Source organism: Lepisma saccharinum, chromosome 18, assembly GCF_977018435.1.
Source record: "Lepisma saccharinum chromosome 18, izLepSacc3.1, whole genome shotgun sequence".
NCBI lineage: Eukaryota > Metazoa > Arthropoda > Insecta > Zygentoma > Lepismatidae > Lepisma > Lepisma saccharinum.
Genome location: NC_139246.1, coordinates 4,029,010 through 4,052,108, shown reverse-complemented (window position 1 = coordinate 4,052,108; position 23,099 = coordinate 4,029,010). Strand labels below are relative to the sequence as shown.

The following is a 23,099-nucleotide window of genomic DNA, read 5'->3' as shown; positions in this document are numbered from 1 at the left end:
TTCAGCCAATTATCAAATTTTGATTGACGGATCGAAGTCTGCAGACGGTGTGAGATGCGCTTTTTACGTACCATCTCATAACATCAGTCGACAATTTTCCCTCCCATCCGATATGTCGATCTTCTCGGCGGAATGTTATGCTATCTATAAAGCACTACAATTCGCCCTGCAGTTACGACTCGACCATTCTTTAATTCTTACGGACGCATTGAGCGTACTTCAAACGTTAGCACGAACAGGTCGGGCAGCATATAAATTAACGGTATTTCCCTATCTTATCCTCCGAATCATGCTAGACCTTCAACAGCAGGGTCTGTCAGCGACCTTCACATATATTCGCGCCCACAGTGACCTTAATGAATATCAAGATCGCGTTGATGTAATGCCTAAACAAGCAAGAACGAAAGAAACTGTTACCCCGATGCGCCTGCCGTACACTGACCTCCTCCCACGGGTAAAAATCAAAGTAGAAAAAAAATGGGACGATTGGTGCACCCAACAACTCCTCAATACCAATACATATAGATGGCATGCACAAGTCGGCAATAAACGTCCTTGGTTTCAACACATTAACCTACCCCGTGCAGTTTTAGTGTTTACCTTGAGAAGGCGTACAGGTCACGCTGTCGTACATCCCAGTTCATATACCGTGATTGCAACTTCCTGTCAGTGTGGAGAACCTATACAATCAACCACACATTTGTTTTTACAATGCCCAATTCGACAACAACATCGCAATACTCTATACAAACAGTTACAACGTGTGGGTATTCCATTAACGATGTCCCTTTCGACTCTACTTTACGAACCACGGTCTGATGTCATGTGGATACTGTACAGCTTTGCACGAAAACACAACATTGTAACATAAACAAACAGATACTTGGAATGTAAACAAACTTTCTCATAACAAACCAAATAGGACCCCTGGCAAGAAATCGCTCATAGGCGGTGTGTGCCAATCAAAGAAGAAGGAAGGAAGGAAGGAAGGATATTACCGAGAAAAGGGTGGAGTAATTTTACCTCCTACATTTTCCACGGTGTGTTTATTTTTGTAACTGGAGTCAATTCAACTGAACCAATTATACAATTGGCAATCACAGCTGTTTTGTGTGCTGAAACTGTTATTAAACTTTATGCCACAAAATAAAATCTTCTTTTTGTTCCCCAGTGTAATGGATGGCATATGAAACACGGTTGGTCCAACATTAGAATGAACTACTGCAGTCTAACGAAAATATCCTATGGTACAATGTTGTTTTCTTTCAGTTGCTACAAGAGTCCTAAATACCTCCAAACTTGCTCAGTAAAATTGATATCAATATAAGGCAAAATCAATTAATTTAAGATGATTTAAAAGGGTATCTCATGTTGTTGATGTAAATTTGGTTTCACGTGCGTCTAAGATAGCAATGCCTTACACGAACAACTTGCCACAAGAAAAACAGAAAACGTATTCAACATTATCAAAAAATTGTATCAGCTGCAGTCGAGGTAGACACTCAACCACCCAAGACATTAATTAGAAATCTGTTTAGAAGTTGGACTTCTGCGTGTAGATCAATATCGGACACACTGAACCGAGCAGAAATAAGCTTGAGATCTTCTAGCTTTGAATGTATGAATTATGATTGGATGATTTTGGTTCATTTCACTTCGCTTTTACACAACTCTTACTTACTCGCGAAGATGAGAGATAATACGGTGAAATTTGTTTAAGAAGCATTAACAAAGGACACCCAGGCTCATGCCGGAATTCGAACGCGGGACCACTGGCGTCGAAGTGTGCTGTGCTAAACACTCCGCCACGGAGTTCAGCGTATGAATTATAAATAAATGTAAATATGGCCAGTTTGTTCTGCAGCCACAACTCAACTAATGAAATCCGCCCTCTGGCGGAGTGGTTTGCACGACGCGCTACGACGCCATAGGTCCCGTGTTTTCGCATTCCGGACTGGGCATGAGTGTTCTTTGTGAGTGTAACTCCATCGACTTCATCACATCATTACTCATCCTTATCTTCGCGATTAGCCAAAAGTGGCAGAAAACAAAATAGAGTAATCCAAATCAATCAATCATACTCAGCTTGCGATTAAAGTATATGGGGGTGTTAATAACAAGAAAGTTGCTAGAGAACGAAGTGAGACAGTCCAATTGGATAACCCTTCCTCCCTCGTAGTTGCTTGATACTTTAATCGGCTTCAAAATACTCCACTTTTCGATATGGACATAATGTTGGGTTAAAACAGCGTTAAGATTTATCTTCATAATTTTCTAATTGAAAGTATTAGAGGGGGTAACTGCCCCGCTCTTGCTCCCCGTGCGCACGCCTATGCGATGTAACTTTAAAAGTGGCAACACTGCTGTGGGGGCAACATGTAACGAAACAACGAAAGCTTATAGCACAAGTTACCTATGAGTAAATGGACTCCCTTCCCGCGTCATACGCAGTGGCGAGATGAACAGAGCTGGCTGTCTAGCATAGTGTTGTGTTGTCACTATATACTCGAAACAAGAGCAGCGGAGTTAGGTAAATGATGTATATGCGAGAGGTCCTACAGCATGACAGTGTCGTGAAGTGTGTGTGTGCAACGCCGCCGTTAATCGAGCATTAACGTCTGGACAAAGAGTGCAAGAGAATCAAAGTGCCCAGACAAAGAGACGATCTACTTACTTGCGCCTCAGCCGTTCCTCTGCCTGTTAGGCTGTCAAACGATGCGACGAACAGAAGAGAGAAGACAGCTTGAAGCAGCATCGTGACTCCTGCAGAATGTCTGATGTCTTCCAAACAGGCTCGCTGGTATATATATAGGTCTTTGGCAGGAAACCGTAATGGATTACATCACGAAACCACGTTGGCTAAAACTGCGATCGCAGCTAGGCCTTCAAAAGGATTTACGTAAGGCATACGGAAACCATAATGGCTTACATCGTGAAATAGCCAGGATGGATAAAACTCAGATCGTAGTTAAGTGCTTAAAACGAATATAACTAAACGATAATGGTTCCTCATCCTGATACAACCCGATGACTGGAAGTGCTATCCAAGAGAAGTCTTTAAACTGCTTTAAATACAAGCGGAAGCAATATCGGCACAGATATGTTTAATGAATGATAACCGTAGAATACACATTTCGTGTGTGAATCAATGGAAGCTAAAAGTAGGAGAAATGTTATTGCTTCAAATTTCCTCTGCTGTTTGAGTAAGGACACAGAATGTATTTGATCAAGGTTATCAATTCTCCAGTGATGAATATCGCCACGTGTCGTAACGAACTGTGAAGTTCGTGGGATCTTACCAAGAATGTTAAACAATTAATCAATGGGTGATGTAACCCATTCATCGTTCATCCTCGATGATAAGAGCACTCGTCATTAACATGACGAGTAAACGCTTGGAAGTGCGAAAGGTACAAGTAAGATTTAACCCCTAACAAGCAAATCTAACAACTAGAAAAGACAATTGTCACTCATCGGGTTTTATGAACCTTTGAACCTGAATCATGGCTGGGTTAGGATAATTACCTGTCTATCTGACGAATGAAGACAATTTCGAAGAATAAAAATAAACTAAGTCCTCTGTTGGCTTCGTTACAGGTTGACCAGCACGTTGCCTCACTTTTGGTCCACTCTCTCCTAAGCTCTTCTCTCTCCTCAATCCCAATCCAAAGTCAGTCCCCTCTCAGCCTGTCTCACCTCTATATTACCCAGGCCATGGAGACCTTCCTCCATGCCGAATCGTGATTTTTACTGCCACTATGCAAACCGCTGACTCCATAGGCAGATGGAACTTCCTATTTCCTGAATACCTCAGGAGGTTTGCATAGCACAACACTGTGCATTATTTACATGCCTCAGAGGTTGAGACAACTGAGATAAACTAATAAAATAATATATAATCTTATGGATTGATACGGTATTACGTGATGGAAAGAGAGCGCACAGTTTCAGTAACAGAACCTATGAACAACGCTAGAATTAATTTTATAGTAAAGGAGGAAATTTGTCGATGTCTGCGAAGAAGGCTATGGAGCTCTCCAGCATCCAATCAATGATTCCTGACGGATAATCTTGGAAATAAAGCCTACCTGGTATTCCCCTGATCACATCACTTCCACAATGTCAGAAATCGAGAATTGTGGAGCCTAACCATCGAATTCTCCGGGAGAGAAACCGAGACAACCAGACGAGGAATTTATCCTAGGACTCACGCACGTGGCAGTCATGGAGGTTTGGTAATTCATTTATACTATGAGCAATTACTTTTCTGTATTTTAATTGTGTGTTGTAGTTGGTGTCCTACATTACCAAACCAGGCGGTGTAAGTTACCACTTTTCAAGTACCTCTTGCAATGCTTCCTACCACCCACTCTCCATGGAGGAGTGGTTAACGCAGCATTCGATGAAACCATTTGATCTAGGTTAGAATGGGAAACATTTCAGGGGGGCTCTCTGGATTGGGTTCGGAACAGTTCCGCGCAAGAAAAAAAATATGGACCTTTGCCCGCAGGGATGGGAATGAAGGGGTGGGAGTGAAGGTTTGGTGTCGTCCAAATTGCGAACACTTGCTGCCCGAACAGGAATATCACTATATTACCTAAAAGGGCTGTGTCCTAATTGCGCTGCCTTGGGACCTACAACTTCCTCTCACACTTCCTAAATCTATTTCACAGATTATTTTTAAAAGGAACTCAGTTCCACACTCAGTGCCTTGTAGGTTACAGTTGGAACAACGAAAATTCGGCATGATTAATTTGATTTGCTTTATTTTACTTCGCTTTTGTGCCACTCTTGTCTAATTTGCGAAGATGGGGATGATATGATGAAATTGGACACTCACAAACATTCATGCCCAGCCCAGGATTCGAACCCGGGATCCCATCGACATGGTTAAAGTCGTCCCTTCAGTATATATATAATTTAATAGCAAAAGTGTGACTTTTTATAAATACATACTGCACAATTATGAATTGCAAAAATCTTTGTCAGTTATTAACTTTACCTAATATTCAAATTCAAGTTTCAAAACATATGACTGTTCCTAAAATTTAGGAATATGAACTATCTCCTTGTACTTGTTACTGCTCCTGGCCATCATTTCATCCAATAAAACATATTTCTCTTTCTGCTTTACACCTTCCAGGATCAATTTCATCCTATGAATCATGTCGTTAGACTTTTCTTCCTCAGCCTTTAAGCTATTTATGGGGACTTTCACTTATTCATGTTTAAAAACACTAAGTTTGTGACCAAGGCAATTTATTATAAGATAAAAACACTTAACAGGTAACGTTTCGACCCTGTATCAGGGTCTTTCTCAGACGAAGATTTGATTTGCTTTATTTGCAAATTTGATTTGCTTCGTCTGAGGAAGACCCTGATACAGGGTCGAAACGTTACCTGTTAAGTGTTTTTATCTTAATAATAAATTGCCTTGGTCAGCAACTTAGTGTTTTTAAATACGGAAACAAGGCTTAATTATATTACAATTCTTCATGTTGCCTACTTATTTCACTGTTGAGTCTGTGGTTACATCTCTCCACTGTAGTATTTGTCCGGTGCCTCTTGTTGAAGCAGTTCCACATCTCTTTTGACCCTACGTGGTTTTCGAGATATTAACACATTAAATTAAATTCTGATTACGTCGACAGATTGCAAGGGGAGATATGACCTTGGATAGATTTGCAAACCAAAAGATCGTGATGAGTCAATCAGGTTGACTGTTGTTGCTACTCAAACCAGCTGTCTCTCTGGGTCACTACCCCTATTTGTAGGGAACAAGTGATCCTGGACGGTATTCAAATTCAGTCGGAAACAGTTCCTGGACCGAGTTGCAATACTTTACACATAAAACGGTTCTTTGCAGTCAAAAACACATTTTAGCTTGCTGATTTTCACTCCTGGACCGGAATTGAATTTATTTAAAATTCCTGACCCTTTGAAAACCCTGGTTTAAAGCATTGCTAATAGTATGGTATAAGCTGATCTGTTTACTTGAATTTGTATTTTCGTTCGTTTATGCCCCTTTTCTGTCACTTTCTTAGAATCACGACGATGATAATGAGCGGTGAAAGTGATAAAAGATCATTCACGAAGTACACCCATGCCCACGATTCGAACCCAATAACTTCTGTAGGGATTTGCAAAGTCGATTTCTTATAACTTGATCGCCCACCGAACTGGCTGATAATTAATATATTTCCAACGGCATGTATTTAGTTTATACATACAAATGGAGACGGTCATATTTTGCTAGATTAATTTTCAATTATGGAGCTTTCCCTATACCACAATAACTGTATCTTTATATATTATATTTTAACTGTATATTCTCACAATTTGAAAAGCTGACATGTGTTCACAAAATTTGATGAAAATTTTACCGATCATTGTTTGGAAATAAATCAAATGTAACTACGTGTTGATTACATGTGTGGAATGATCCCTAAATTGGGACCCTCTGTGCAACAGCACAAGAGGCACCGTTAGGAATTTCTCGGAGGCAATGTTGAACAGTGGTGTCCCATACGGATCAAGGAGATCGAATTCTGAAGCAAAGATGTCGGTGAATAAGCTTGACGTACGAAGAACAAAAACGTCTTCTAAGGAAACGTTCCTGTAGCTTACTCTATTGTCTTGTTCTAGAGTAACACCCAATTGTTACATAACTCTTTGAAAATGGGTCGTTGGAATATAACAGGTTGTCCTTGTATAATTGTTCACCACCGACGGATAAGTTCCTGTTGAGATGTCTTCAAAGCTATCAATAAATGGCGTACGTTTGGGTTTTATGATGAAACCAAACAAGGGCAATTGATATAGAGTGCATAAATAGGATCCAAAGCAACAACCAGTGACTGTCCCCAACATTCTTGTTGCCTTGAGAATGACCCAGTATAAAGAAACTCGGATAATTTACTTTATTGCGTGGAAAAATCGTACTGTCAGCTTCATGGCTAATAATGTTTCATTATCGGTCGAAATGCCCTTTCCCTCTTACGAAACTTCCTTCGTCTTTGCGAACATATCTGGACGTGAAGTTACTTGTAAACGTAGACATAACTAAGGACAACTACAATGGGGTCCATGAGTATTTCCGTGCAAATTGTCCATCACCATGTTCGTGAACTTCATTCGACCCAATAAGAGCTTCAAGAATTAAAAGAAAACTCAAAACAAGCTGTTGATAATTTCAGCACCAGTATATACAGGTATTGGACAAAATAATGGAAACACCTATGGAAGTCGGAACATCATGTATCAATGCGGTGTTGGGCCACCTCTAGCATGAAATACAGCTTGGATTCGGGACGGAATAGACCGATACAAGACCTGAATGGTGGTGAGTGGAATTTGAAGCCATTCTTCATGCAGCACAGCCTCCAGCTCAGGTAGAGACGAAGGAGGTGGAAATCGACTCCGAACCCTGGTTTCCAAAACAGACCACAGAGGCTCGATGATATTAAGGTCTGGGGACTGGGCGGGCCAGGCAAGATGTTGAACCTCATCAGCATGCTCTGGAAACCACTCTTGAACACTGCCAGCGGTATGGATGGGGGCATTGTCATTCCGGTTTGGAAATAAGGTTTGCACCATTGGGTGGACTTGGTTACCCAAGAGTTCTCTATATACTGCTGCTGTGACCCGACCATGTAATGTGACAAGGGAGGCTGCCGAATACCATGATATAGCACCCTCAGACCATAATAGAGCCGCCACCATGTTTGACAGTCGGGCGAAGACAGTCCACATCGTATGCTGCCGAGGGTGTTCTCCATACAAACACGCGTCCAGTGGTGGGGAAGAGGTTAAAGGTAGACTCGTCTGACCAAATGACACGTTTCCAGTCCTCCAACATCCAAGTTTTGTGGTCATTGCACCATGCACGTCGCCATCGAGCATTCGTGTCAGTTATTAGGGGCTTGGGAATAGCAACACGTCCATGGATACCCATTGGATGCAGTTCCCGCCTCACTGTTTTGCATGACACTGGGGTGTTTAGGTGCTGATTAAGTTCTATAGTCACTTCGGCCGTTGTTTTCTTCTGCGACGTCACAATACGCTTCAAGGCCCGGAGGTCCCTTTCCTGCAGCTTCGGCTTTCGACCACCATTGTGCTTAGCAGGCCCTCTTTTACCGTGCACTGTGTATGCGGTCATGACTTTCGAGACCGTGCCTCATGTTACACCGCATAACGTCGCTATTTTGCTCACAGATGCTCCAGCGAGACGGGCAGCAACAATTCGACCTCTTTCAAACTCCGTCAGGTCGGACATGCTGGTCACTCACCACACCTGCACATCGTCCACTACCATACTGCCTCACTCTACTGTCAGTGCACAGTCCATACTACCTGCAACAAACAAGGGAAGGTTGATTTCCGCCGTGCTCAGTGTTACCAGCCACATTGAAAATATGTCCCCCTTCTGACTAGTGTTTCCATTATTTTGTCTGTTACCTGTATATAAATCCATCGCATAAAAGCACATAGGATGTAAGAGAAGTATTAATGAAAATAACCATGGACAATTTTCACTTTAATACTAATGGATACCACTGTACAAAACATTAAGCATTTAACCACATATTATTTTCCACACTCTATAATTTTTAAAGTATAATGGAAACGCAACACTTTTTTCTCAAATTTTAGCCTGTTGCGTGCGTTCTTTCTCATAAAATAAAGTAACATAATAAGAAAGATGTGCAATATATTTGACAGCTATGTTTGTATGGGAGTTAAATAAATAGCAATGTTTAAATATGCTCAATAACTTTATTATTTCAACTCTTCATACATTGTGTACGTGCATAGATAATAGTGTAATCAACGGTGATAGAATGCTGTGCCTCCAACTACGCTGCACTAAAATGTAAAAAAGTAAGTATTAGTAACAATTTAATTCACGTCGAATATCACGTAATACATACAAGAAACGTTAGTGTCCTCTGAAGTATGTAAGAAAAACATTTCTCGTTACGATGAAATTGAAACGAATTTCAGCAAAGTGAAAAGGTTTCCTGTTATTTCCCTACATTTTGTAAGAGTACTCTTAAGAATGTAACATGCAACATTAATATGCATTAAGTGCAGCATTAAATCGTCTCATTTCTTGTTTAGTCTTGAAAGTATTTCATGCACTGTAACATTAACATACTTACTCTTATTACTCGTACAGTTCGTTCTGAAAAGACAGTAACAATGCGTAGGGTTTGACAAGACTTGGTAATGGGTACATGCTTATATTGAAAAATATTCAAAGTTTCAAAACGTCTTAAATAAAAATTAAAGCATGTGAAACATTATCCCTGAAATTCAGCGTAATAAAACACACTGCAAATCATAAAAATTTCACGGTTTTAGTCCATAGCTTGGGCTGAAAGTTGATGAAATTGGTTCTAAAACTAAAGTAGCATGTGTATTCTAATACAAATTAATGGATGTCCAATGATTTACTCCAAAATTAATTCTGTGTCGGTGTTTGAAATAGTATCTGTCTGGAAGGAACAACAAATAGAATGATAATTTACACATATTAATATTAGTTTCTGTTGCTCCAGACGTTTGTGGCTTAACAACTGTAGGAGATTAAAAGAAAATATCAAGATGGTGGAATAACTTAGTTAAAGAAAGCGTTAAAAGGAAGAAACAAGCATGAAAGAGGTACATGGAAAATAAAACAGGGGAGAAATGGAATGAGTATGTTCAGAGGAGAAATGAAGCAACAGAAGCAGTCCGGCAAGCAAAGAAAGATTCATGGGAAAAGTTTGGGTTAGAAATGGAGAAAAACTATCAAGGGAATAGTCAAAAGTTCTGGCAGACAGTAAAAGCAATGAAAGGAAAATATGGGAAGAGAATAAGAAACATGGAAGATGAATCAGGAAAGATCCAAACAGAAACTGAAGATATATTGAAGACATGGAGTAAGTATTACGAGAACACATTTAGAAATGAAAATGGGAAGATGAATGAAGAAGATGCAATAGAGAGTGCAAATGTAGAAGAGGATGGAAGAGATTAAATAAAAATGCAAGAAGTAGAGGATGCAATAAAGAGAGTGAAATTAGGATAAGCAGCAGGAGCAGACGGAGTATACCCAGAGCTAATAAAGATGGGAGGAAAGAAAGTTGTACAATGGTTGTGGAAGATTTGTAACGAAGCATGGAAGAGAATTAAAATACCCAAAGATTGGGAAAGAAACATGATCATACCAATCCACAAAAAGGGTAGCACTGTATAATGTGAAAACTATAGAGCAATCTGTCTATCTTCAGTAGCTCTAAAAATATAAATAAGAATCTTAGAAAGAAGGCTAGGAGATGAAGTAGAGGATGAGTTAGAAGAAGAACAACCAGCTTTCAGAAGAGGAAGACAAACCAAGATCACATTTGCACGCTACGACAAGCCATAGATAAATTTCTTAGCAGAGAAAAAGAACTGTTTGTAGCCTTTCTGGATTTAAAGGCAGCCTTTGATACAGTACCACGAAAAGAAAATATGGTCAGCGTTACAGAAAATAGGAGCTCAGAAAAATTACAAGCTTGGTGACAATGAAGTTCGACCAGAAAGGAATACGTGATTAAATGCACAGAGGCATAGGCGGTGGAATGGTTGACCCGCAGAAGTGACGCATGTGTGTAAGAGGAGGCGTGTGAGCAGGCAAGAATCGTGATCCCAGCATGTTGCACCCAATGTCACGTAAAGAACGAAAACGGGGAACTATACGCGTGACATTGAACTTCGACCAGGCTCCAGACCCATGCGGAAATTCCAGATAGTGGCGCATTCGACGGAAGCATGACGTCACGGACACGATAAGGGAGTTCGCCGTATATAAGTGCGTGCTGTGCACCGAAGAACCGCAGTGCATCATCACCATGTCCAGGGGCAAACCTATTGACAACACCGTGAGGAGTAGAGTGGTGGAGTTGCAACGGGATAGACTCAGTGAACGGGAAATAGGGCGCCAACTGAACTTACCCAAGTCAACCGTCCACTGCTTCATCAAACATCACCAGAATACGGGTACTACAGAGCCAGGTAAGGCCCCCGGTAGAAAAAGCCTGCTGAGCGTGCGTGACCTACGGATATTTAGGCGCTATATCCAGACCAACAATCATGTTTCTGTGGCCGAATTACGACTGTGGACTCGATAACGCTTTCACATTGAAGTGTCAACCAGAACCATTCGCCGTTACCTACAGCGATGCGGTTACCGAGTGTACAAGGCGAAACGTAAACCCTTCCTTTCCATTTTGAACAAAGGCAATCGACTACGGTGGGCACGAATGTACCGGGGATGGACATTTCGGCAGTGGAACAGGGTTTTGTGGACGGACGAATCCATTTTCAATGTTGTGTAAGGGAAAATACGGAAAACAGTCATTTGTCGGAAGGAGGAACAGAATGAAGCAAAATGTTATGCACGTCGGGTACAGAAACCTGCGTCAGTGATGGTATGGGGATGCATGACGGCATCTGGGGTTGGCCCACTACACGTCTGTGAGGGCATTGTGAATGCACATGCCTATACACGCATACTGGAGCGGCATCTTCCCACAGTGCGAAGGCACCTGTTCCACAGGCGGCGTCTCATCTTTCAACACAACAATGCCAGGCCTCATACAGCGCGGCTGACAAGAGAATGGTTGACTCGCCATCACGTGCGAACTCTGCCATGGCCACTATCGAGTCCCGACCTCTCGCCCATTGAGAATGTGTGGCGTGTTCTTAAGGGACGTGTGCAACAGAGGGGACCCACGACAGTGGCTGCTCTTATCGCCTGCCTGCAGGAGGAATGGCACCGCATCGATGTGGAATACCTTGAACGACTCGTCCGCAGCATGCCCCGACGCATTGCCACAGTTATTCGCCGACGGGGCGGCGTCACACCATGGTAAACAGGATCCCCTCTAACAGTGGTCAAGGCCTCCCCGATGGCGCAGTGGTAGCGTCGTCGCCTTGTAATCAAGGGGTCCCGGGTTCGATACCCGGTGGAGGCACAAGTGGTTCGGATCCCACTTTAAACTGTAGGTCCAGTCCCGATTAGCCTTACTGTGCATAAAGTGGACTTAAACACCAATTCAACAACAACAACAACTAACAGTGGTCAAACTTCAATGTCACGTGTAGATGGACGAAAATGTTTTATTTTGTGTAGACACCATACATTGCTGCGTTGCAGAGGAAATTTATGTTTTCGTTTGTTCCATATAGACTGCTGAATAAAATATGTTCAGCATATGCATGTGTTCTCCTTCTTTCACAACGCACTCCTATATTTGTGACTGGTCGAACTTCATTGTCACTAAGGTTGTAGTAAGAAGAATACAGAGTGTCTACAAGACAGTTAAAGGAATAGTGAGAATAGGAGGGGAGAATTCAAAAGAATTTAACATGAACAAAGGACTTAAACAAGGAGATAGCCTCAGCCAGTTACTATTTATAATACTAATGGATCAAATACATAAACAAAGTAGAAGAAGAACACGAAAATGTAAAGTTGGAAATAGGAAACTGAAACCAGTTTATGTACAATCATTTCTGTATGCTGATGACATAGCATTAAGAACATCAACAAAACAGGAACTACAAAATACAGTAATAGAATGGGTCAGCTAAATACAAGAAAGAGAAATGATAGTGAACCCAAAGAAGAGTAAAGTAGCGTATATATCAAAGCATGGAAATAAAGAGAGATTGGAAATAAAATGGCAAGGAGAACAGTAGGACAAGTGAATAGATATGAATATTTGGGAACAATAATAACAGCCGATGGAAAAGTAGAAGAAATAAATAGCAGGGTTCAAAAAACAAATAAAATATATTACCAAATAAGTAATACAATAGTAGGGAAAAAGGAGGTACAAGAAAATACTAAATTAAGGATTTACAAAGCCATAATTATACCAACAATGCTCTATGGCATAGAAAGCTTAACGGTCCAAAATAAGCATAAAAGTAGATTAAGAACAACAGAGATGAAATACCTCAGAAGAGTCTTAGGAAAAACAAGACGAGATAGAATCAGGAACACTAAAATCAGGGAATTGCTACAAGTAGAATCAATTGAAGAGATAATAGAGAGAAGAACACTGGGCTGGTATGGCCATGTCATGAGAATGGGAGAAGAAAGAAAACCGAAACAAGTAATGGAAGCGAGACCGTAAGGAAGGAGAGGAAGAGGAAGAGAAAGACCTTAGATAGAATGGGAGCAATACCTGTCAGAGATGGTTACTAAAAAAGGAAAGGCACTAATGGAAGTTAAGAGAATGGCACAAGATAGGAAGAGTTTTAGCAGATGGTTGAAGGACCTCGACGCAGGGGAAGAAGAAGTAAGTAAGTAATATTAGTTTCAAATATTAGCACTCTAATACACTGGTGGGCTTAAGAATCTGACATTAATGGCAAATTGCATAACTTCTCCTCTGCTTTCAATTTCATGCTATTTGCGATATGTATGTATGTATGCTGGCTCTTTTAATTTCATAGGATTAAACAGATCAAAATGACTTTTTAAATTCCTAGGACCATTTAGAAATGGGAACACAAGGAAAGTCTCCACGAAGTGTGTCTTCCCTGTGCAAGTATCCAAAAACAATAAACACATACACGTTTGACTAAAGGGAGAAGTATAAAGTGAGTGGCTGTAAGACAGTGAGAGAGTGAAAGAAAGTAAGAATGAAACATGGCTGCGAGAGAAATATGGACTTTATAACAATGTAAGGAAGACGGATTGAAAAAATCAAATTTGATTATGAAATTAATATAAGGGAAGATTTGTAAAAATTGAAAGCCTGAGAGAGACAGAGGGTAATAAGGGTTCGTGGGACATAAGCAACTTTTCTAAGGGTCTCCCTGTTTTATCGAAACAACAATATACAAGAGACAGTCCAATGAAAACTTTTTAATTTTTTTTAAATTTATTACGTAGATTTCTGCATGTAAAGTTGCACAACTTTTAGCATAGACTCATTGCTTATTCACATATATTTTCAATTCTGGGTAACGCCTGTATAGCTCAAGAAGATGAATATTTGGAATCTATGTGCAGTAACATGTGAGCTACGGCGAAGGTCCTTCCACCCATTATTGCGGACTGAGGCCATTGTCGAACGTCCTCCTCTATTTTAAACTTGCTGTCGTGGTAAGCACGCATAGACACATTGAATTTTAATTTGACGTAGAATGTCTATACGTTGTATGCTTCCAGAGAGCAAGCACTGTTCTTCGCTGATGTATGCGTATGCAGGAAGCGCCATCATTAAAATGATCAGTGTTGCAGCCTTGAGGTCGTTTTGTAAATAATAGTGGGGCTTCCCCGTGGAATAATTCGAAAGAGTTCCCAGTAATTTAACAATTCCAAATCATCAAAAGAGGATCTGCTCCAGAGGGCCTACGGTGGGAAACAGGAGTAATTGTCCTCAATGCACTAGAGCATTTGCAAATTTGAAAACAAAGGCTACAATGTCCTGTCCTTCGACTCTCAAAACGAATGGCGACTGGCTTGAGTATACTCCAAACGTGCGGAGGCAATTATGACCTTCCACCCGCCCCCCTCCCCAAACACTCAGTGGCTTCATAAAATGATTGGTACTTGAGAAGGTTATTATTTTCAATTCTCCGAGTATTTCGATACTCTTTTCAAATTGACTACCTTGATTTTGCTGCGAGTGTAAGTTATGTATAAACACTGGCCCTCGCCGATGTCGTAATGTTAACGTCGTCGCCATGTAATCAATGGTTCCCGGGTTCGGATTCCACTTTAAACTGTATGTTTACAACATACATGGATCAACATATCTATGTATAAAGTGGACTTAAAACAAAACTCAAAGTATAAACACACACAGAGCTGGAATACAAATACAATTTGATTTCTGTAATTTATTTCTTTTCAGTCTTTAAATAATTTAATTTAGATAATTTTGAATTATTTTTCCTTTGGTAGTATTCATTTGAACTTTTTCAAATCTGTACAATACATGGAAATACTATATATAACACATAATTTCGCTAAGTTAATAAAATGTTTCCACCTTTCCATCACTTACATTCTAAATCCGTAGCTATTCCTGAGGCTATAAAGAGAAACAATTGACTTATTGCATACGTAATAACACAACCAATTCAAGGAACTGATTTTTTATAATTTCATCATTTTTGAAATCATAAGAAAAATACAATTTAATGAAGAATTAACATTTAAGAATTGTTCTTGTAATCCACAAGTATTATACAAAATGCATAGAACCGTCTATGGTGTAAATTATCGTTTGATTACGACATCAAAATGTATCTACTTGTTTCCCAAATCATAATCGTCAAACATTTCATCTTTCATTCTATACTGAGCAGTAGAAGGAATTGTGCGAGGAGCATATCCATCTTCTCTGTAAAATTTCTGATTATTTATTTGGTAATAGTTATCTACGTCCTCCAATTGCTGTCACGAATATATATATATATATATATATATATATATATATATATATATATATATATATATATATATTTATAAAAATTGTGATGAGTAAAGATTCGTGAAATTCATAAAATATTCAAATTTCATTTTCCTATTACACTGAACGATAAAATAAGTCTGTGAGAAGTAAAAGTATTGTTTACTTGAATGAAATTATTCAATTGTTATTATTAATAATCAGGGAATAAAAACACACTTTGATGGAGTAAACTTTAAACTTTATCAACGCCGAGGATCACAGTAAAATAAATAGACAAAAGAGGAACAATATTTACGAAACTCAGCCAAATTAACGCATATGCCGACGACGTAGTTATAATATCCAGAACAGAAGAAGAATTAAAGAGAACATACAGGATATTAGAAGAAGAAGCAAATAAAATTGGGTTACAGACAAACATGAATAAAACCAAATTCCTACTGCTGACTCCAAAGCAAGATGGAAAACGTTACCATCAATTTACAATAGATGACAAGAAATTTGAAGCGGCAACAAACTTCAAGTATCTTGGAATGACGATAAATGACCAAAATAACATGCACGATGCAATTAGAGAAAGAATAAATGCAGGAAACAAAGCATATTATGTCAACATACAATTACTAAAAAGCAAGTTAATTAGCAGATACACCAAACTATTGATTTACAAAACACTTATTAGACCGGTAATAACTTACAGTGCTGAGGTATGGACAATGAGTGTAGAAGACGAACAGCAATTAAGGAAAACTGAAAGAAGAATAATCAGAAAAATATATGGACCAATCAAGGATGGAGATTTCTGGAGAAGCCGAAACAATGAAGAGATAAATTCCATCTTAAATCAAAAGGATATAGTAGGATTTATTAAAGCCAGAAGAATTAGTTGGATGGGTCATATAGAACGTATGAATAAGGATAGAATGCCGCGAAGAATTATGTATGAGAGAATGTACTCCACAAGAAGAAGAGGCAGACCCAAACTAAGATGGCGGGATAGTGTCGTACAAGATCTACAAAGAATGGGAGTCCATGGATGGAGGGAGAAGATATTTGACCGAAATGCTTGGAGGCTGATAGTGCAGGAGGCCAAAGCTCACCCAGAGCTGTAGAGCCAATTGGTAAGTACGAAGATCACAGTGATCTGTGTAAATAGAGACATGGCTAAAAATAAATAAGTTCCAATCAGCATCTATTTCTTTCTCAAATATGATCATTTATTATTATAGAGTTGTAAATGGTAGAATAGAATACTGACGTATGAAATGATTGCATATTTTGTCAACCAGTATTTTGTCCAGAAGTATACATATTACCTCATAGTAATAATGATTCAAAGGCGCTAAACGATAGGAATAGTTATTTTAAAATTAATTTCCGTGATATGAATGAAATGTTTCAATCTACGATCCACTTACGTATTACGGCTTGGGCTCCCGCTTCTCGAGCTAAAAAAAATCATTATTCTAATTATTATTGGCCATCTTTATATACTTAAAAATCACGACATAACTAATTTAAAAAAATTGAAACTAATTATTTTTAAAATTAAAGAAATTCAATACTAGGGATAGAATTATGCCTAGAAATACCCCTTCCGATCAAATATGAAAGTATGAAGATTGAGACCTTGAGACAGAAATAATTCATGAACATGAAACACTTTCTTTTTTCAGTTGAGGTGAACAAATAGTTCTTTAAGAGTTTCTGAATGAGAAAATATATTTGAAATAATTGTTATTGCTGCGCTTTATTCTATCTGAATGCTGCCAAATGCAAGTACAACTTTCAGAACGCTTAAAAAGAAAGACAGAATTCCCGATCAGCGGCATCGGTAGCTTCGAATACGAAGTAATGCCCCAGCAGAACCTCAAAATAAGCTCCCAAATTATGAACTTAGTCGCCGGGCTAGCTTTAAGAGCTAGCATACATATAGCTCAGAGCTAATAATGTTACACGGATGGCATTATCCTATACAGTAATAACCTAGATTCTATGCTGAGTTTAATACAACGTGTACTCATCAGACTAAGACAAGCAAAATTAAAACTAGCTACAAAGAAATGCAAGTTCTGTTACACTTAAGTCCCTGATCTTGGTCACTTAGTGTCCCAGAATGGTTTCAAAATTTGATGGCACAAGATCAGGGCTGTAGGGGGAATGAGGCAACACTTCATTTACCTCCAAGTCCTGCATTTTCTGGGTAAAAAAACTGTGAACGGTGGCATTGGGTGTTATCGACCTCCAACAAGGCTCTCTTCTGATGCATCAATGATGGTACTTCTGGAACATAGCATTCTGGACCCGATGCAATTGTACAACGTCAAGGTCCCCATCGACATCATGACCATCTGGTACAAGTTCCAGAACACCGGACCAACGATATTCCACCAACCACTGCTTACCACTTTCAGAAATTCGTACAAAGTTCTACTTTTCGTCACCTGTGACAATTCGATTCAAAAACCTGTCCCGTCGATTTTGAAGCAATTGATCACAGATTGAGACTCGTCATTCAGCCTCTTGTGGTTCCAACTCGTGAAGAACAAGTCGAAGCCATCGAGAGACAAAACCCATTTGATTCTTTGGGACGATTCAACCTGTCGAGCCAGTTTGACGTGTACTGACGCTTGCATCGGCTATCATGTGCTGTCAGGGCAACTGCATCCATTGCACCCAGTCTCCCACATCGGAGCTTACACACCCATGTCCCCAGACGAGAACCGCTTGTACCATTTCAGTGCTGTCCTAATTTCCACTGTGCCCTCACCTTCCACCACACAAATCTTCCTCACTCGCAGCTTTCACCCCTTTTTTCCAATAATGCCATAAGGAGATAAGAACGGCCAATTTGTCGACCTCCATGACGGACCTCCGTAATTGCACTGTGCCTTGTCGAAATGTGTTTTACAAGGTGGTGTGCAAATCATGTGCCCACCGCGAGCTGTTTGCTTGGCTTTCCAGGAATTTGTACCGGCTCCACTGCTTCCAATGTGAAAGAACCAAAAATCTTTTGACTCAACCTGGTATATTGCTATAGATAATAATGAAAACGTGCTAATACAAACTGGAAAGAATTTTCAGAATTGCCAGATCCACATGCAAAAGTTCTGTCTATTACCATCCCACACAGAAAGGCATGATGGGCAAAACTACAGCTTTTCAAAAATAATTAACGCCACAACTGTAGCGGACACCATGGACCCCTGCGCATATGTTTGCCATTACTCACATTATACTCATTTTAATGTGTACGCAATAATTTGTACCGGCTCCACTGCTTCCAATGTGAAAGAACCAAAAATCTTTTGACTCAACCTGGTATATTGCTATAGATAATAATGAAAACGTGCTAATACAAACTGGAAAGAATTTTCAGAATTGCCAGATCCACATGCAAAAGTTCTGTCTATTACCATCCCACACAGAAAGGCATGATGGGCAAAACTACAGCTTTTCAAAAATAATTAACGCCACAACTGTAGCGGACACCATGGACCCCTGCGCATATGTTTGCCATTACTCACATTATACTCATTTTAATGTGTACGCAATAATCATCCCCCTCCCACCATAACTTTTAAATACGCCAACGGCACCTTTAGCAATATAAACATTTTGACATATAAAGAACATGGGACTATAATGCTTCACGTTGCATGTAGCACAGAGGTAATAATCACCAAGGAAATTCGCATACATCCTACTTAGCTTAGTGCACTCGACCCCTCAGCCACACACCGATGAATTCACGTACTCCCCGCTGCATCGGCCAACAATTTAAACTTCCAAATAAATGACCACTATAAAATCTCTCCTACTCTAAATGCAACCAACTTATACCACCCCGACTGGACGTTACACATTCCCCACCTCAACATAACTCAATATAAGACCTTTAAAATACAAACCAAGGCCCCCTTCCTCCTCCATACAGATTTTCCAACCATTATTAGCTTTATCTGGCTATCTATCATCACCCTCTTTCTTCTATATCAACACAAAGTGTTTCATATCATCCCCTTTTTTCTATGCCTGCGCAAAACAGACGCCTTCGACCATAAACCCATTTCGGAATATTCCGGACATGCTTCATTGTACGCAGCACGTATCATTCTATCCGCTATCTTAATTACTCTCTGCCTAGCATACTCATATTACAAATTATGCACATGCTGCTTCCGCCAAGAAAAAAAAAAATGCCGCCCTCCACCCAGCCGAAAACACAACATTATCGTAGCTTACCCCCATCTGAAACAAGCAAATTCGACCACCAGTTCCACCCCCGCTTCACCAAGTAACTCCCGACCACCATCCCCACAAGGGTACTGCATCCTAAACCACCATACAACAACCCACTCCGTACACACTAGCCTACTCTCAACGGCTATCATAAATGAGAACCTCCTTCCATGAATCCCACACCCCCCGATGAACACGGACACCTGGCCACCGAAAGGCGAAGCACCCCAGACAAGAGGAACTACCCCGGACGACAACCCTGCAGACGAGAACAACCACCCCAGATGAGACCAGAAGGGCAAACCACCCCAGAGAGGCTACAGCAGAACAACCCAAATCAGAGTCACCCCCTTAGAAACGATACCAGGAAAACCCGTACTAGAGCTCCCCCCCCCCTAAGACGCAGCCAGACAAACCACCCCAGACAAGGAAAAAATGCAAAGGAGCCCAAACTACAGAACGACTACATGCCCCTGGCCGAGAAAGAAAAAAACACTCCGGCCACGAAGATCTAGGGGCACTACGATATGAAGCTGCTGCCCGGCAGATACTCCGAAGTTACCGTTGGCTGTAAAGCTGAGACAAGCACGATTCCCACGCTGCAGAAGACCGCATCAGCGACGACCTTGGCCGAAGTGTGGAGTTCCAACCGTCAGATATCAACTCCTTCTGTAGAAAACGCTGGCTGGGAAGAGACTTCCAAGTACAGTTTGTTCTGTAAATGTCATTCACTTCTAAAAATTGTAAACACTTTTCTTTCAATAAAGACAAACGTGCTATTTACACCTGCCATAGGACTCAACCATCAATAGATGGATGCTGCGTTAGTCGGGGGGATGATGAGGGAAATTTGGTGAATCTCAAAAATCATGAAATACATCGCTCTCTCTGTACAGTACGCTGACCCATTCAAACAAACATCATCATGCATGCCGCTGGCTAAACAAGGAAATTCCTTCGACACTATCGGGTCCATCTTACTGATAGAGGAGGGCAACCCGGTAGTAACGAAGAAGACAAAAACTGCAAGAATGACACATAAGTGTCGTTTGTAATTATGAATAAAATGCAGAACTTGGGGAAACGAACAGTCTCGTTCCATCCACATTACCAGGCACGTGAGGTGTCGTTCAAACTTGTGATTAACAACGATCCAAAGGGGCCATCGACGAACTAGTCAGCCAGCGGCAGTTTGGGCCAGGTAAGTAGTATGAGAGAGTGCTCACCCGATTTACCTCATACTTCCTTCCGCTGGTGGAACAGAAGGTGCCGTTCTCTTTGTACACCACTGTACCTTTTTTAGGTACATTTCTTGGTGACCCGCGATCCCAGGTGGCATCTACAGGTCACGCGTTAATATATACACGTACAGTATATACAGGTATATATATATATATATATATATATATATATATATATATATATATATATATATATATATATATATATATATATATACAGGGTGTCTCATAAGTAATAGCGCAAACTGACACAGGTGAAAGTACACGATAATAGAAGCAAAAAGGTATCAGTAAACATGGGTCTGCAAACGAGCCGTTATCAAGATAATCGCGAATGTGTGATTACAAGCCGCCACTGACTTCATTGTTTGTAAACGTCGTCCTAGTTGGTAAAATGCTAATAATGTGTGCGAATGTGTGGGTGCTTCTATTATCGTGTACTTTAACCTGTGTCAGTATGCACTATTACTTTTGAGACACCCTGAATGCATATTGCATATATATATATATATAAATGTGATGAGTAAAGATTCGTGAAATTCATGAAATATTCAAATTTCATTTTCCTATTACACTGAACGATAAAATAAGTATGTGATAAATAAAAGTATTGTTTACTTGAATGAAATTATTCAAAATTTATTATTAATAATCAGAAAATATGAAGTAAACTTTAAATTTTATCAACGCAGAAGAGCACAGTGATCTGTATAAATAGAGACATGGCTAAAAATAAATAATTTCCAATCAGTATCTATTTATTTCTCAAATATGAACATTAATTATTATAGAGTTGTAAATAGTAGAAAAGAATAGTGACGTATAAAATGATTGCATATTTTCTACACAAGTATTTTGTTCAAAATATACATTATACCTCGTAGTAATAATGATTCCAAAAGCTCTAATTGTTAGGAACAGTTATTTTAAAATTTACTTCCATGATATGAATGAAATGTTTCAATTTACAATCCACTTACCTATTCGCAAAGCTAAAAAAATACATTTTCATTATTTTAATTATTATTGGCCATCTGCATATAATTAAAAATCACGAATTTAGAATTAGAGAAATTCAGACTAGCAAAAGAGTTCTGCCTATCGAATATGAATGTGAGAAAACTGAGACATTCAGACTGAGATGATGGATGAACATGAAACACTTTCTTTTTTCAGTTGAGGGGAACAAATAGTCCTTTAAAAGTTTCTGAATGAGAAAATATATTTGAAATAATTGTTATTGCAGCGCTTTATTCTATCTGAATGCTGCCAAATGATTCAAGATTCATAGAGAAATACGCACAAAGACATCATGCAACTATCTCTCATGGTGATATGATAAAAGAACTACTTATCAAATAACAGCACATCAGGTTCATACCCATCGGAGGGGCCATGGGGGGCAGCCAATCGAACTATGAAATATTTAAATGTAAACCTCTAAGAAGCTACAAATATAACATCTCTATTTTTTCCAATTAGTAAGAAATTCAATTCTTCTCTTGGATATAAGGATGTGGAGGCCGACTCCAGGAGTCTGTAATTTGCAATATTTGGTCATTTTAGTTTTAAGTCTGTCGAATATCCCGATTTAGTCGGGCAGTTGATGTCCGTCCCGACTTTTTTCGAACTGGTTGTGATGGAAAAAGTTTCATTTTTTGATAACAGAGATTTAGACATGTTCTTTATTTTAATAATCATTAGGGCCAGCTTATTAGGATATAATTATTAAGTTTATCTTATGTTATTATCAACTTTGCCAATAGTTATCACCGACAAACGACCTATCGGACACGAAAATTATATAAGATATATCTTTCAGTTTTTTAACAACAATACACCAATTCAAATTTAATTTCTCAATGCGTTCAATTTCAAAAATCGTATCGTTCTTTTAAATATGGTTTGTTTTCTTTATATATTATAAACATAGATATCACAGTTCTACACCACTGTTATTGCTTACATGCAGACATTCCTGAAATTAAAGAAATAGATATGTAAGATATTATAATGAGAAATAAATAACAGATACTAACGAATACACTAGAATAAAAATATATATGTCAACAATTGCATCAAAACTTTAAGCTACGTATCTACAGATAACCTGTTTGGGAATATATTTGTTGTATCACATATTTATATTAAG

The 23,099-nt window shown here is 39.4% G+C and overlaps 1 long non-coding RNA gene across 1 annotated transcript; it reads right to left on the bottom strand.

Annotated features, from left to right (window-relative positions):
* Positions 1–8,761: 8,761 nt before the first annotated feature.
* On the bottom strand, positions 8,762–16,963 carry LOC146002338 (uncharacterized). The gene is made up of 4 exons (XR_014443697.1): positions 16,883–16,963; positions 15,054–15,080; positions 9,162–9,184; positions 8,762–8,865 (listed from the first exon to the last, which is right to left on the bottom strand). It is a non-coding gene; the product is annotated as an uncharacterized LOC146002338 (long non-coding RNA).
* Between the last annotated feature and the right edge of the window lie 6,136 nt (positions 16,964–23,099).